Source organism: Tamandua tetradactyla, chromosome 2 (assembly GCF_023851605.1).
Source record: "Tamandua tetradactyla isolate mTamTet1 chromosome 2, mTamTet1.pri, whole genome shotgun sequence".
Lineage (NCBI taxonomy): Eukaryota > Metazoa > Chordata > Mammalia > Pilosa > Myrmecophagidae > Tamandua > Tamandua tetradactyla.
Window position 1 is genome coordinate 184,606,871 of NC_135328.1, and position 15,240 is coordinate 184,622,110.

The following is a 15,240-nucleotide window of genomic DNA, read 5'->3' on the forward strand; positions in this document are numbered from 1 at the left end:
TCCGGAAGTCGTCATAAGCCCCTGCCTCTTTCGGGGAAAACTAGGAAATCGCTGGAGCTACAGAAAGAGTTGAACTCATTTTAAAAAGGGAAGTATATGTATGATTTTGTTTAAAGAGATAGACATCAGAATTTTAAAATACTGGAAAATAGAAACCAGTAGTATACAAAGAATAATTTACCCTCAGTAGGGTTTCTTCTGTCAATGCAATGAATAGCATATGGCAGGCAGATGAGGAGGACCCAAAAGGAGTCAGAGAAATGATCCATGTGGTAGATGGACAAAGAAGAGTTTGGATATGCAAATCCAATCGAAGAAAATGTTTCAAGAAGGAGCGGATGATCTGCTGTGTCTAAGACCGCTGATAGGTCAAGTAAGATGAAAACTGAAAATTGATTATTGAATTTAGCAACGCGAAGGTCACTGGTGATGATGATGACATGCCGTGTTGACAAAGTAGTGGAAGTTTGATAAGTTATCCATGAAATTCCAGTTAACATATCAAACAGACTCTCTTTTTTCATATTTGACCTCAACAACATTCAACAAAATGGAAATACTTCGTTATCTTGGTTTCTAGAACATTTCATGTAGCTAGTTTCTCGTACCTCACTGAGACTACTTCTATACTTCTTTTACTGAATACTATTCCACTTCTCCTACCTCTCTAAGACTACTTTTATACTTCTTTTACTGAATACTGTTCCACTTCCAAATAGAATCCAGAGGGTTTGGCCATGAGTCTTTTCTAAGTTTTTCTCTCTCCAAATGATCTCTTTCAGTTCCTTGGCTTTAAATACCATTAATGTGATAATAATTGATAAGTACATCTCCCGTCCTCACTTCTCCCTTCAACTCCACATCCCTAAATCCATATGCCTATCTGAAATCTCCCCTTGGATATTTAAGAGTCATCTCCAATTTAACGTATTCAAACCAAACCCTTAATTCCTGCCCCACAGCAACCTAGCACTTCTCCCAGTTCAGTAAATGTATCATTATCCATCCTGTTACTCAAACAAAACCTTGTGTTGACCCCTTTCTTTTCTTTTCCTTTCTCATAGTATGTACATTCTATAAGGGGATATATATTTGTTTTGTTCATGACTCTGTTTCCTAACTCCAACATATAGAGGTACTGAATGATGTAATAAATGTAAAACTTTGTATAGTCCATCCCAATAAATGCCTCATGTAGCCATTCTTCTCTGAGAGTTTGTTTTATATATATATAATTATATATAAATATAACATATAATTATATATTATATATAAATATAATATATAAAATATATTTATATATAATTTATATATATATAATTATATATATATCCCTCAAGTGTACAATTCACTGGCACCAGATACACGTATAGTGTTGTGCCACAATCAACACCATCCATCACCAAAACTTTTCTATCACCTCAAAACAAACTCTGCACCAACTAAGCATTAACTTCCCATTACCCACCCCCACACAAACCTTGCCTCTGGTAACATTTATTACATTTTTTTACCATGAATTTGCATATTCTAATTGTTTCATAAACATGAGATTAAACAAACTTTGTCCTTTTGTCTCTGGTTTATCTCCACCAACATAATGTCTTCAAAGTTCATCTATATTGTAACATGTATCAGAATTTCATTCCTTTTCATACTTGAATAATATTCCATTGTATCTGTATACCATAACACATTTTGTTTATTCATTAATCTGTTCATGGATATTTGAGTTGCCTTTACCTTTTGGCTATTGTGAATAATGCTGCTATGAAAATTGGTGTGCAAGTATCTGTTTGAGTCCCTGCTTTCAATTCATTTGGGTGTATATCTAGAAATGGTTATGCCAAGTCATAAGGTAATTCTATAACTAATTCTCTGAAGAGCTCCCAACTGTTTTCCACAGAGGATGCACCATTTTAAATTTCCACTATCAATGCATTCCTATTTCTCCACATCCTCAGCAACTCTTGGTATTCTCCTTTTTATTTTTTTTTCTTTAATAGCCATTCTAGAGGGTATGAAGGGGTACTTGTGGTTTTGATCTGCATTTCCCTAATAGCTAGTGACGTTGGGCATCTTTTTATATGCTTATTGGTCATTTATATCTGTTCTCTGGAATAATGTCTATTCAAGTCCTTTGCCCATTTTTTAAATTGGGCTGCCTTTTTGTTGTTGAGTTGTAGCAATTTTTTGTATGTTTTGGATAATAAATCTTTATCAGATATATGTTTGTGACTATTTTCTTCCATTCAGTAGGTTATCTTTTCTCTTTCTTTTAATATTTTTTGATACACAAAGTTTTAAATTTCAATAAAGTCATATTTACCTATTGTTTATTACCTTTATTTTCTTAGGGGGAATAAAAGGCATATCTGTGAATTCTTTGCCGAAACCCAGGTCATGAAAATTTGCTCCTATGTCATTTTAAGAGTTTCATTTCTTATTTTTAGGTTTTTGATACATTTTGAGTTAATTTTTGTATATAGTGTGAGGTAGGGGTCCAATTTCATTCTTTTGCATGTGGGTATTGTTTCCCAACACCATTTGTTGAAGAACTATTCTTTCTCCATTAAATGCACTTGACACTCTTTGTCAAAAATCAGTAGGCCAGTGATTCAGTGGTAGAATGTCTGCCTTCCATGTGAAAAATCCGGTTCAATTCCCAGAGCATGCAACTCCCCCCTGCCCCCCAAAATCAATAGGCCATAAACTTGTGGGTTTACCTCTGGACTTTTTATTCTATTCCATTAGTATTTATGCTTATGCAAGTACCACACTGTTTTCATTGCCACAGCTTGTAGTAAGTTTTGAAATTGAAGAGCATGAGTCCTCCAACTTTGTTCTTTTTCAAAATTGTTTTTGGCTATTTGGGGTGCCCTTGTTATTCTATATGAATTTGAGAACCAACTTTTTCATTTCTGCAAAAAAAGGCTGTTGGAATTTTGACAGGGATTGCACTGAATCTTTACAACCTTTTTGGTAGTACTGACATGTTAACAAATTTAGTCTTCCAATCCATGAGCAAGGAATGTTTTGTCACTCATTTAGGTCTTCCTTAAATTTTTTTTCAGCTGTGTTTTATAGTTTTCTGTATACAAGTCTCTCACATCCTTGGTTAAATTTACTCATATATATTTTATTCTTTTAGGTGCCACTATAAATGGATTTGTGGTTTTATTTTGCATCTTATTTCGTTCTTTGCTAGTGTATAAAAACAACTGATTTTGTATTTTGATGTTATACCCTGCCACTTTGCTGAATTTATTAGCTCTGGTCGTTTTCTTGTGGATTCCTTTGGATTTTCTATATATAAGACCATGTTATCTGCAAACAGAGATTGTTTTACTTCTCCCTTCCCAACTTGGATACCTTTTATTTTTTTTTTCTTGCCTAATTTCTCTGGCTAGAATTTCTAGTACAATATTGAATAGCAGTGATGAAAATGGGCATCCTTGTCTTGTGTCTGATCTAAGTGGGGAAGCTTTCAGTCTCTCACCTTTAATTGTGATGTTAGCTGTGAATTTCATAAATGCTTTTTTTCTTTATTAAAGTAGCCTTCGTTCAGTCAGGAAAGACACTTAAAGAGATGTCAACCCACTCCAGTACAGGTGTTAGGGTTGCCAACAGAAGCACAACTCAAACAGAACTGGATGAAGCAAGGTTTTACATATACAGAGAAAAGACAGAGCAAGATGAGCTTCACTAGGCATTGGTTCTCCATAGCCAGCATCTCACCATCCATGGCCAATGCAGAGAGAGATTCTACATGCAGTTCCTGTCTCTTGTGTTTGTGTGCCAGAGTGGAGAGACCCCAGTCATTCCCCGCCAGGGACAGATATACCATTGGTATGTGAGCTGGATGTCATAAAACATGTCCACCAGAATCAAATTATCTCCAATGAATATTTACATATGCTCAGTCAAGAGGGGAAGGAATGTACTGGCAGTCACCTTATCTACTAGGGAATTGTGTTTTATTCCACAGGCTGACACACCTGGTCCTGACCACAGGATATATTTGTGGGCCCCACGGAAAGGAGGCAGGCCATACTAGGACTATCCCCTACCATACCTTCTAATATTCTTAGTTTTCTGAGTATTTTTATCATGAAAGATTGATGAATTTTGTCAAATGCCTTTTTTGCATCTATTGAGATACTCGCGGGTTGTTTTTTTCCTTTGTTCTATTTATGTGGTGTGTCACACTGATCGTGTTGAGCTACCTTTGCTTTCCTGGGACAGATAGCACTTAGAAATGGCTGTCTTTATTGGGCTTTGTATCAGGGTAATGCTAGCCTCATAGAATGAATTAGGAAGTATTCCCTACTCTTGAGTTATTTGGAGGAATCTGAGAAGGATTAGTGTTAATTCTGTAAATGTTTGATAAAATTTACCAGTGTAGTGATCTGGTTCTGGACTTTTCTTTATTGAGAGGTTTTTGATTACTCTCTGTTGAGGTTTTCTACTTCTTTTTGAGTAAGTTTAGGTAATTTGTGTATTTCTAGGAATTTTCCAATTTCACCTAGCTTATCTAATTTGTTTTTTTAAATACTTTTATTGAGAAATCTTTACACATATACATTCCATACATGTTATACAAGCAGTGGCTCAAAACATCATCACATAGTTGTGTATTCATCACCATGATCATTTTTTAGAATATTTGCATCACTCCAGGAAAAGAAATAAAAAGAAAAAAACTCATACATACCATACACCTTACCCCTCCCTCTCATTGACCACTAGTATTTCCATCTACCTAATTTATTTTACCCCTTGTCCCCACCTATTATTTAATTTTTATCCATATTTTTTACTCATCTGTCCATACACTGGATAAAAGGAGCATCAGATACAAGGTTTCACAATCACAGAGTCACTTTGTAAAACTTATATCTTTATACAGTTGTCTTCCAAATCAAGGCTACTGGGACACAGCTCAACAGTTTCAGATACTTCCTCCAGCCACTCCAACATACCATAAACTAGAAAGGGATAACTATATAATGCATAATAATAAACTCCAGGATAACCTCTCAACTCTGTTTAAAATCTCTCAGCCACTGAAACTTTATTTTGTCTCATTTCTCTCTTTCCACTTTTGGTCAAGAAGGCTTTCTCAATCCCATGGTGATGGGTCCTGGCTCATCCCATGTTGCCAGGGAGAGTTATACTCCTAGTAGTCATATCCCATGTAGGGAGTTTAGTTTTTTTTTCTTTGACCACAGCAGCATTCAAAATTTTATTATAAAACCAATATAAAATATTTTTAAACACTATAATCCATATTTTCATTTCTTTGTAGGTCTTCTCCATTTGTATAACATTTATAAAAGCAGGACACAATCAACTTTGCTTTCTGGCAACAATATATTTAAAGGACTATTTAAAATCATTTTGCCATCTGGATCTCTCAATTGGTTTTATTACATTGGTCACATAAGTCTTAAGTTCCCAAAATTTTAAAACCTAAAAACCTAAGGATGAGGATGTCCAAGATCTTCATAGTGCTGCAATGAAAGTACCCAGAATCCTTTGTGGAATGTGGTGGGAAATTAGCAAATGAAAAAAAAGAATGCTTTTCCAGAAATCTGCTTGTCATGGACGCAGAGCTACAGCATCTGGCTTAGTCAGTTCCTGAGAAGCAGAGGAAACACTATTTGAAATATGACTTTGCTGTGTGCTGACCATGGCCAAAGATTCTTCCCATGGAGACCTACTATTCTTCAGGATTCCATCCCACATTAAAAGGTGAGTCTAATCATATTGTGGGAAAGCAATGGGAAATTTGTAATCCTATAATGTTTCTGAACATCTCTGTATGTAATGAAATTCTGTGAAGGGTAAATATGTTAATCAAGGTATTCATTTGATGCCTGCCATGCCAGAGACCCGGGTTCAATTCCCAGTGCTGCCCATGCAAAAAAAAAAAAAAAAAAAAAGATATTCACTTCCATTCAAATGTCTACGAAGAAGTAAAATTGAGAATATTTTTTGAAATTCACTGTAAACAGCCAAGTCATTTGATTTTCTCAATTGTTTTCATGTTCTCAATTTCATTTATTTCTGCTCTAATATTCATTATTTCTTTCCTTTTGCTTGCTTTGGGGTTAGTTTGCTGTTCTTTCTCTAGTTCTTCCAAGTGAACAGTTAATTCCTTGATTTTTGCTCTTTCTTCTGTTTAATATAGGCATTTAAGGCAATAAATTTCCCTCTCAGCACTGCCTTTGCTGCATCCCATAAATTTTGATATGTTGTGTTTTCATTTTCATTTGCCTTGAGATATTTACTGATTCCTCTTGTAATTTCTTCCTTGACACACTGGTTGTTTAAGAGTGTGTTGTTTAGCCTCCGTGTATATGTGAATTTTCAGGCCTTCTGCATGTTATTGATTTCCAATTTTATTCTGTTATGATCTGAGAAAGTGTTTTGTATGATTTCAATCTTTTTAAATTTACTGAGACTTGTTTTGTAACCCAGCATATGGGCTATCCTTGAGAATGATCCATGAGCAGTTGAGAAAAGTGTGTAATCCTGCTGTTGTGGGGAGTAATGTTCTATAAGTATCTATTAAGTCTAGTTCATTCATTAGATTCTCTGTTTCTTTATTGATCCTCTGCCTAGATGCTGTATCCATTGATGAGAGCAGGGAATTGAAGTCTCCCACTATTATGGTAGAGGTGTGTATTTCTGCCTTCAGTGTTGTCAGTGTTTGCCTCATGTACTTTGGAGCACTCTGGCTCAGTGCATAAATATTTATGACTGTTATGACTTGTTGAATTGTTCCTTTTATTAATATATAGTGTCCTTCTTTGTTTCTTTTAATTGTTTTATGTTTGAGGTCTAATTTGTTGGATATTAGTATAACTACTCTTGCTCTTTTCTGATTGTTGTTTGCATGAAATATTTTTTCTCATATCTTTCACTTTCAACCTATTTTTGTCCTTGGGTCTAAAATGAGATTCCTGTAGACAGCGTGTAGATGGGCTCTGTTTTTTAATCCATTCTGCTGATCTATGTCTTTTGATTGGGGAGTTTAATTCATTAACACTTAATGTTATTATTGTAAAGGCAGTACTTTCTTCTACCATCTTCCTTCCTTCCTCCCTCCCTCTCTCCCTCCCTCCCTCCCTTCCTTCCTCATGGGCAGGCTCCAGGAATCAAACCTGGATCCCCAGCACGCAGACAAGAATTCTGCCACCGAGCCACCAATACACTGCCCTCTCTTACCATTTTGTCTTTTGGATTTTATATGTCATATCTATTTTTTTTTCTCTTTTTACCTTTACCGATAGTCTTCATGTCTACATTCTTCTCAGACCTCTCTCTCCTGCCTTTTTTTATCTGCCTGTAGTGCTCCTTTTAGTATTTCTTGCAGAGCCGGTCTCTTAGTCACACATTCTCTCAGTGATTGTTTGTCTGAAAATATTTTAATCTCCCCCTCATTTATTTTCTCCCCCTCATTTTTGAAGGACAATTTTGCTGGATATAGAATTCTTGGTTGGCAATTTTTCTCTTTTAGAATCTTAAATATATCATACCACTGCCTTCTCACCTCCATAGTTTCTGCTGAGAAATCTTATTTGGTTTCCCTTGTATGTGATGAAATGCTTTTCTGTTTTTGCTTTCAAAATTTTCTCTGTCTTTGACATTTGACAACGTGATTAGTGTCTTGGAATATGTCTATTTGGATCTATTCTGTTTGGGGTACACTGCACTTCTTGGATCTGTAATTTCATGCCTTTCCTAAGAGATGGGAAATTTTTTATTATTTCCTCCATTAGTCTTTCTCTTCCTTTTCCCTTTTCTTCTTCTGGGACACCGACAACAGGTATTTTTGTTTGCTTCATGTTATCATTCAATTCCCTGAGACCCTGCTAATATTTTTCTATTATTTTCTTTTCTGTGCCAGATTTCAGATGTCCAGTTATCTAGTTTGCTAAGCCTTTCTCCTACCTCTTCAAATCTACTGTTGTAGGTTTCCATTGTTTTTTTGCCCCACCAGAGCAGTGTAGCTAGTATAAAAATACTGTGCTGGCTGGGTAATATTGTCTATTTTTCACAGTGGAATGTTGTACTGATTGGGTAATGTTTCTTTTCTTGCCCAGACCAAGAGGACCTGATGCTAATATATACTATTGCTGCAGGTAGACCTGTTCCTAATATATACTCTGAGTGATATTTTCCATTTTTTGCCCCAGACCAGTGAAGCTAGTATGAAAATACTGTACTGGCTGAATGATATTTTCTGTTTTGCCCCAGACCATGCAAATGTTTGCACTGGCTAGGTGATATTTCTTTTCTTGCCCTAGACCAAGTGGACCTGTTACTAAAATATACTATTGCTATAGGTGGACCTATTTCTAATATATACTATTGCTGTACTGGCTAAGTACTGTCCAGACCACATGGATAATATATCTTTATCCTGAATTCCTTTGTCTTTATCTGTTATAATTTCCTTTTAAAATTGGTACCTATACAAAAGTATTTTAATCTTTGTCCTTTATTTAAATAAAATATATATATATACACTAAATTTACCTGAAAATGACCAATGGCCTACATCATGAACACATCAAACTCTAAGGGCTGAATGAAAAGGAAACTAAGTTTGTAGCCTTTGTTCTGCTTAATTGATGCTGCCTTTGCATGACTTTGGTTATAAATCGAAATGTGCACTCCAACTGGGAGGACTGGCTATCCTCCCAGAAGTTATCTAGCCCTCAGGAAGGTCCTCTTGGTCCCTAGCCAGTTCCCAGGGAACCACCTGGGCTTGGTTACATAAGCTAATTGGAATTTGGCCACTATTGTGTAAAGATACCATATAAGCTGCATCTAAGCAGTTAGAGGGAAAGAGAAAATCTTACCAGAGAGGAGAGGAGGATGCTTTGTTTAGGACTCTTCCTGTTGGGCCCTGAAAATACTGTCTCTGGAACTTCCCAGTGCTCCTCTTCGAGTGTCGGTGTTGTCTTGCCTGGTAATATAACTATGTCTCATTTCTAACAATCTTTTGATTACTTTCCTAATAAATTCTGTTTTTATATCACTGACGTCTGTGTTGTCCACAAATCCGAGCTTCTAAATTAAGTGGTCACAAATATCATGTTGCCTTTCGTGCAACACTTTCATAGCTTCAGAGCTCTAACTCTGAGTTTCAGGTGTCACATAAATTCCTGAACTTTCAGGGAATGACCAGGTTATATAAAAATGGCTCAGTATCTCAAAATTTAGAATTAACAGTTACTGCTCTGGAAAAGATGTGACTGCTGCAAGAGCTTACAATCTAGGACCTTTTATAATAGGCCCCAACCTGATGATAACCCATACTCTGAGCTTCAGTTCTCTGGGTTTGTATATTATAGTTAGTCTGTATGAGTAAGGCGTGATAATATCTGTCTTTTTGTTCTGATATTTCGTTCAACATACTGTCTCAAGTTTCATTCACCTAGTTGCATGCCTCACAACTTCACTCCTTTTTACAGCCACTAAATGGTCCATTATATGTACACACCACAGTTTCCCCTTCCATTCCTGAATTATTATACCTTTAGGCCACCTCCACCCATTGCAAATTGCAAACACTGCCACCATAACCCACCTGTGTGCAAATTTCAATTCATCTCCCCACTCTCAGTTCCTCAAGCATATATTTAACAACAGGTTGTAGGATCATATGGCAACCACACCCCTAGCCTGCTGTGGAACCAACACACTGCCCCCCAGAGGGGACGCACCTCTCACCTTCCCTACCAACAGTGAATGGGTACATCTCTCTCTCCACATTTTCTCCAGCACTTGTTTCTTTGTTCATTTTTAGACAGTTGTATTTGCACATCATACAATCCAACCTAAGTAAAAAATCAAGGTTCCTGGTATAATCTTATATCCATGCCTTTACCACCTCAGTCTATATGAAGACATTTCCTTTTCTTCTGCAAAGAATCCCATATCCCTCCCCCATACCCCCCAGCTTGTTGTTTAGTCTTGGCATAGGGCTTTTGTTACATTCAGTGGAAGGATATTACAGTTTTATGGTTGACTACAGACCCTAGATTGCATTGATTGTATTTTTCTTGTATACCATCCCATTTTCAACATCTTGCAATGTTGACATTCATTTGTTCTCCCTTGTGCCAAAAAGAAAAAAAAAACATTATCACCACACCATCATTGCCTCTAGGCATTCCTAAGTTATGCCATCTGTCATTATCCTCTGTCTTTCCTCTGGTGTCATATGTGCCCCCTAGACATTCTCCCTCAACCATATTCACACTTGGTTTTGTTCAGTGTACTTATAGTATTGTGCTACCATCAGATAGTATTGTGTTACCCATTTTTGAATTTTTACAATCAGTCCTGTTGCACATTCTATACTCCTTCAGCACCAAATGCCCAATTTCTACCCTCTTTCTATCCCTGATAACTTGTTCTTAACTTTAGCTCTCAAAGTTCACTCATTAATGTTACTTTATATTAGTGAGACCATCTAGTATTTGTTCTTTTGTTTATGGCTAATTTCACTCACAATAATTTTCTCATAGTTCATCCATGTTGTTACATGCTTTATGACTTTATTCTGTCTTACTGCTCTGTAATATTCCATCGTAGGCATACTCAGCTTGTTTAGCCACTCATCTGTTCATGGACAATTTGGGCTGTTTCCATCTCTTGGCAATCATAAATAATGCTGCTGTGAACATCAGTATATGAATGTCCATTTGTGTCCTTGCCTTCAGTTCTTCTAAATATTTACCTAGGAATGTGATTGCTGGGTTATATTGCATTTCTAAACTTAGCTTCCTGAGTAACTGCCAAACTGCCTTCCAGAGTTGTTGCACCATTTTACATCCCCATCAACAGTGGATATGTGTGTCACATTCCCTCTAGCACTTTTTTTTTATAATGGCCATTCTAATGGGTGTGAGATGATATCTCATTGTAGTTTTGATTTGCATTTCCCTAATAGCCGGTGACGTTGAACATCTTTTCATACGCCTTTTAGCCTTTTGTATTTCCTCTTCTGAAAAGTATCTATTCATGTCTTTTGCCTATTTTAAAATTGGGTTGTTTGTCTTTTTGTTGTTGAGTTGAGAATCTCTTAATATATTTTGGATATTAAACCCCTATCTGATAAGTGGTTTCCAAGTATTGTCTCCCATTGCATAGGCTGCCTCTTTATTTTTCTGACAAAGTTCTTTGATGCACAAAAGTGTTTAATTTTGAGGCCATCTCATTTATCTCTTTCTTTTTTTTCATTGCTTGTGCTTTGGTTCTAGGAAACCACCTCCTATTATAAGATTTATAAGATATTTCCCTACATTTTCTTCTAAAAGTTGATGGTGTTCTAGTGTTTAGGTCTTTGATCCATTTTAAATTAATTTTTGTACAGGGTGTGAGATATGAATGGTTTTTATTCTTTTCATATGGATATCCAGTTCTCCAAACACCATTTATTGAAGAGGCTGCTCTGTTCCAGTTGGGTTGGCTTGACTGCCTTATCAAAGATCAATTGCCCAAAGATGAGAGGGTCTATTCTGAACACTCAATTCAATTCCATTGGTCAGCATATTTATCTTTATGTCAGTACCATGCTGTTTTGACCACTGTAGCTCTGTTATATGCTTTAAAGTTAGGTAGTGTGAGACTTCCCACTTTGTTTTTCTTTCTCAAGATATTTTTTATCTATTCAGGGCACCCTTCCCTTCTAAATGAATTAGGTTATTGTTTTTCTATTTCTTCAATGTAAGTTATTGGGATTCTAAATGGTATTGCATTGATTCTGTAAAACTTTTTGGGTAGAACTGACATCTTAATGATATTTAGTCTTCCAATCCATGAACATGGTATGCCCTTCCATTTATTTAGGTCTTCTATTATTTCTTTTAGCAATTCTTACAGTTCTGTAGATAGGTCTTTTGTATCCTTAGTTAAATTCATTCCTAATTATCTGATTCCTTTGGTTGCTATTGTAAATGGATTTTTTTTTCTTGGTTTCCTCCTCAGACTGATCATTACTAGTGTATAGAAACACTAATGATTTTGGATGTTGATCATGTACCCTACAACTATGCTTACTCATTTATTAGTTCTAGTAGCTTTGCTGTAGATTTTTCAGGATTTTCAACATATAGTATCATGTCACTGCAAACAGGGAGAGTTTTACCTCTCCCTTTCCAATATGGATGCCTCTTATTTCTTTTACTTGTCTAATTGCTCTGGCTAGAACTTCCAGCACAGTGTCAAATAACAGTGGTGACAGTGGGCATCCTTGTCTTTTTCCTGATCTTAGAGGGAAAGCTTTCAGTTTTTCCCTATTGAAGATGGTGTTAGCTATGGGTTTTTCATACATTCGCTTTATCATGCTGTGGAAGTTCCCTTCTGTTCCTATCCTTTGAAGTGTTTTCTTCAAGAAAGGATGTTGAATTTTTGTTAAATGCCTTTTCTGCGTCAATCGAGATGATCATATGTTTTTTCCGCTTCGACTTATTGATATGGTGTATTACATTAATTGATTTTCTTGTGTTGAACCACCCTTACATGCCTGGAATAAGTCCCACTGGTCATGGTGTATAATTGTTTTAATGTGCTGCTGGATTCGATTTGCACATATTTTATTGAGGATTTTTTGCTTCTATATTCATTAAAGAGATGGTCTGTAATTTTCTTTTCTTGTAGTGTCTTTGTCTGGCTTTGGTATTAGGGTGATGTTGGCTTCATAGAATAAGTTAGGTAGCTTTCCCTCCTCTTCCATTTTTTGAAAAGTTTGAGCAGGATTCGTACTCATTTTTTCTTCAGTGCTTGGTAGAATTCACATATGAAGCCATCTTGTCCTGGACTTTTCTTTTTTGGGAGCTTCTTGATGACTGATTCAATCTCATTGCTTTTTATTGGTTTGCTGAGGTCATCTATTTCTTCTTGAGTCAATATTGGTTGTTCGTGCCTTTCTAGGAAGTTGTCCATTTCATCTATGTTGTCTAGTTTATTAGCATATAGTTGCTTATAGTATCCTCTCATTACCTTTTTATTTCTGTGGGCTCAGTGGTTATGTCCTCTCTTCAATTTCTGATGTTATTTATTTGCATCTTCTCTCTCTCTCTCTCTCTCTCTCTCTCTCTCCTCAGCTATTGATTTTATCAAAGAACCAACTTCTAGTTTTGCTGATTTTCTTGATTATTTTCATATTCTCAATTTCATTTATTTCTGCTCTTATCTTTGTTATTTCTTGGCTTCAGGGTTAGTTTGCTGCTCTTTCTCTAGTTCTTCCATGTGAACAGCTAATTCCTAGGATTTTGCTGTTTCTTCTTTTTTGATATAGCATTAAGGGCAATAAATTTCCCACTCAATATTACCTTTGCTGCATCCCATAAATTTTTTTTTCCACATTTTTATTTTTTTTTTTATTTATTTTTTTAATGAGCTCATGCAGCTTCTGAGACAGGAGATGAAGGCTTTAAGATCAGCTCAAAAGCCTGGCCAGAGGCACATTTGTTGACTTGCTTCACTTTCATATCATGTTGATGTTGCGAGGTTCTGGGTAAAAGCAAGAGCAGATCAGTGGCAGCATGGACAGCTTCTTCATTGTTTCCTTGTAGGCTGCCAAGAAGGGTTTCCTCTCCACTTAGTACGTTTGTCCACACTTTCCCCCAGGTAGCATCACCGTTCCAAATCCTCTCCTTCTATCTAAATCTTTCATAAAATTTGAGTCCCAGTGCAGATTCCATCTCCTCAGTGCCTTCCCTTTCTTTCTTGTGGCTACTATCCATACTGATCTCATATTGCTCTTGGCAGGCTGCACTACACAATCTTGGACTTGATCACATACTGTTTTGGGTCACTCCCTACTGTTTATTTTTATTTATTTATTTTTTTGAAGAACACAAATAATGCACTTAGAACCACCAAAAATAGATATCCTACTTAGCTTAACAATAGGTATATTTAAATAAAGTATCCATATAATAATTGAAAGCCTGTGTTTGTGCAGTTTCATAAAACAATTTAAAATTAAGGCAACAAGAAAAAATCTACTTATCCAGATAGCAAAGTTCTTAAATTCTAAGTATTAAAAAGTAACTTAGGGGGTGCACAGGTAGTTCAGTTCAGTGGTTAGAATGCCTGCCTTTCATGCAGAAGACCCAGGTTCAATTTCTGGACCAAGCACCACACCGCCCCCCCCCCCAAAAAAAAACGAACTAACTTAGGGGCAGTGCAGGGGTGGCTCAGTGGTATTCTCACCTGCCATGCTGGGGACGCGGGTTCAATTCCTGGAGCCTGCCTATGCAAAGAAAAAAAACTAAGATACCATTTAATCAGCTGTCAAAACTGTGAATGTTCTCCAAATATCAAGTAGAAAGTTCTTACAAATATCTGCATTGCTATAGTAATGACCCATGTTACTAAATATTTTCCTTATTTCAGGAAAAGATGAAGACACAAAATTTTTTACAATTAACATATGGAAATCTTAACCACCTAAAAATAGATAGCTTAGTTTATCCTTAGGCATATTTAAAAAAAAATCTAAGTAATCATCATAAAGCCTGTTTGTACAATATGTTTCATAAACCAATTTAAAATTAAAGCAAGGAAGGAAAACATCTTTTAATACAGATATCAGAGTTACTTGAACTCTAAATATTAAGCAATATCTTAAATACCATTTGGTTACATTCTCAATGTAATCCCGTAAATTCTGATATGTTGTGTTTTCATTTTCATTTGCCTCAAGATATTTACTGATTCCTCTTGTAATTTCTTCCTTGAAATGTTTAACAGCATGTTGTTTAGCCTTCATACACGTGAATTTTCTGGCCTGCTGCTTGTTATTGATTTCCAATTTCATTCTCTTATGATCCGAGAAAGTGTTTATATAATTTCAATCTTGTAACATTTATTGACTTGCTTTGTGATAAAAAATATGATGTATCCTTGTGTTAGTTTGCAGGCTGGTATGTGATATACCAGAACTGGAACAGCTTCTAAAAAGTGGGAATTTAATAAAAGTTTACAGTTCTAAGCCTACAAAATTGTCCAAACCAAGGCATCCAGGGAAAAACACTTTAATTCTAAGAAGGCTGATAGGTCAGAAACACTCTGTCAGCTTGGTAGTCATGTGGCTAGCATCTGCTGGTGTCTTACTCCTGAGCTCCAATGCCTTCAGCCTCTGTTCCTGTTGGGTTCCTTGTTTTGCTTCTCCAGAGCTGGCTTTCATCTCTTGGCTTCCTTTGGCTCTCT

The 15,240-nt window shown here is 36.1% G+C and overlaps 1 long non-coding RNA gene across 1 annotated transcript in view; it reads left to right on the top strand.

Moving 5' to 3' along the window:
• Positions 1 to 23: 23 nt before the first annotated feature.
• LOC143674420 (uncharacterized) overlaps positions 24 to 15,240 on the top strand; it is a 33,186-nt gene continuing 17,969 nt past the window's right edge. Inside the window, exons 1-2 of the long non-coding RNA XR_013171052.1 lie at positions 24 to 373; positions 5,309 to 5,754. This is a non-coding gene — a long non-coding RNA (uncharacterized LOC143674420). The remainder of the gene's footprint in view (positions 374 to 5,308; positions 5,755 to 15,240) is intronic.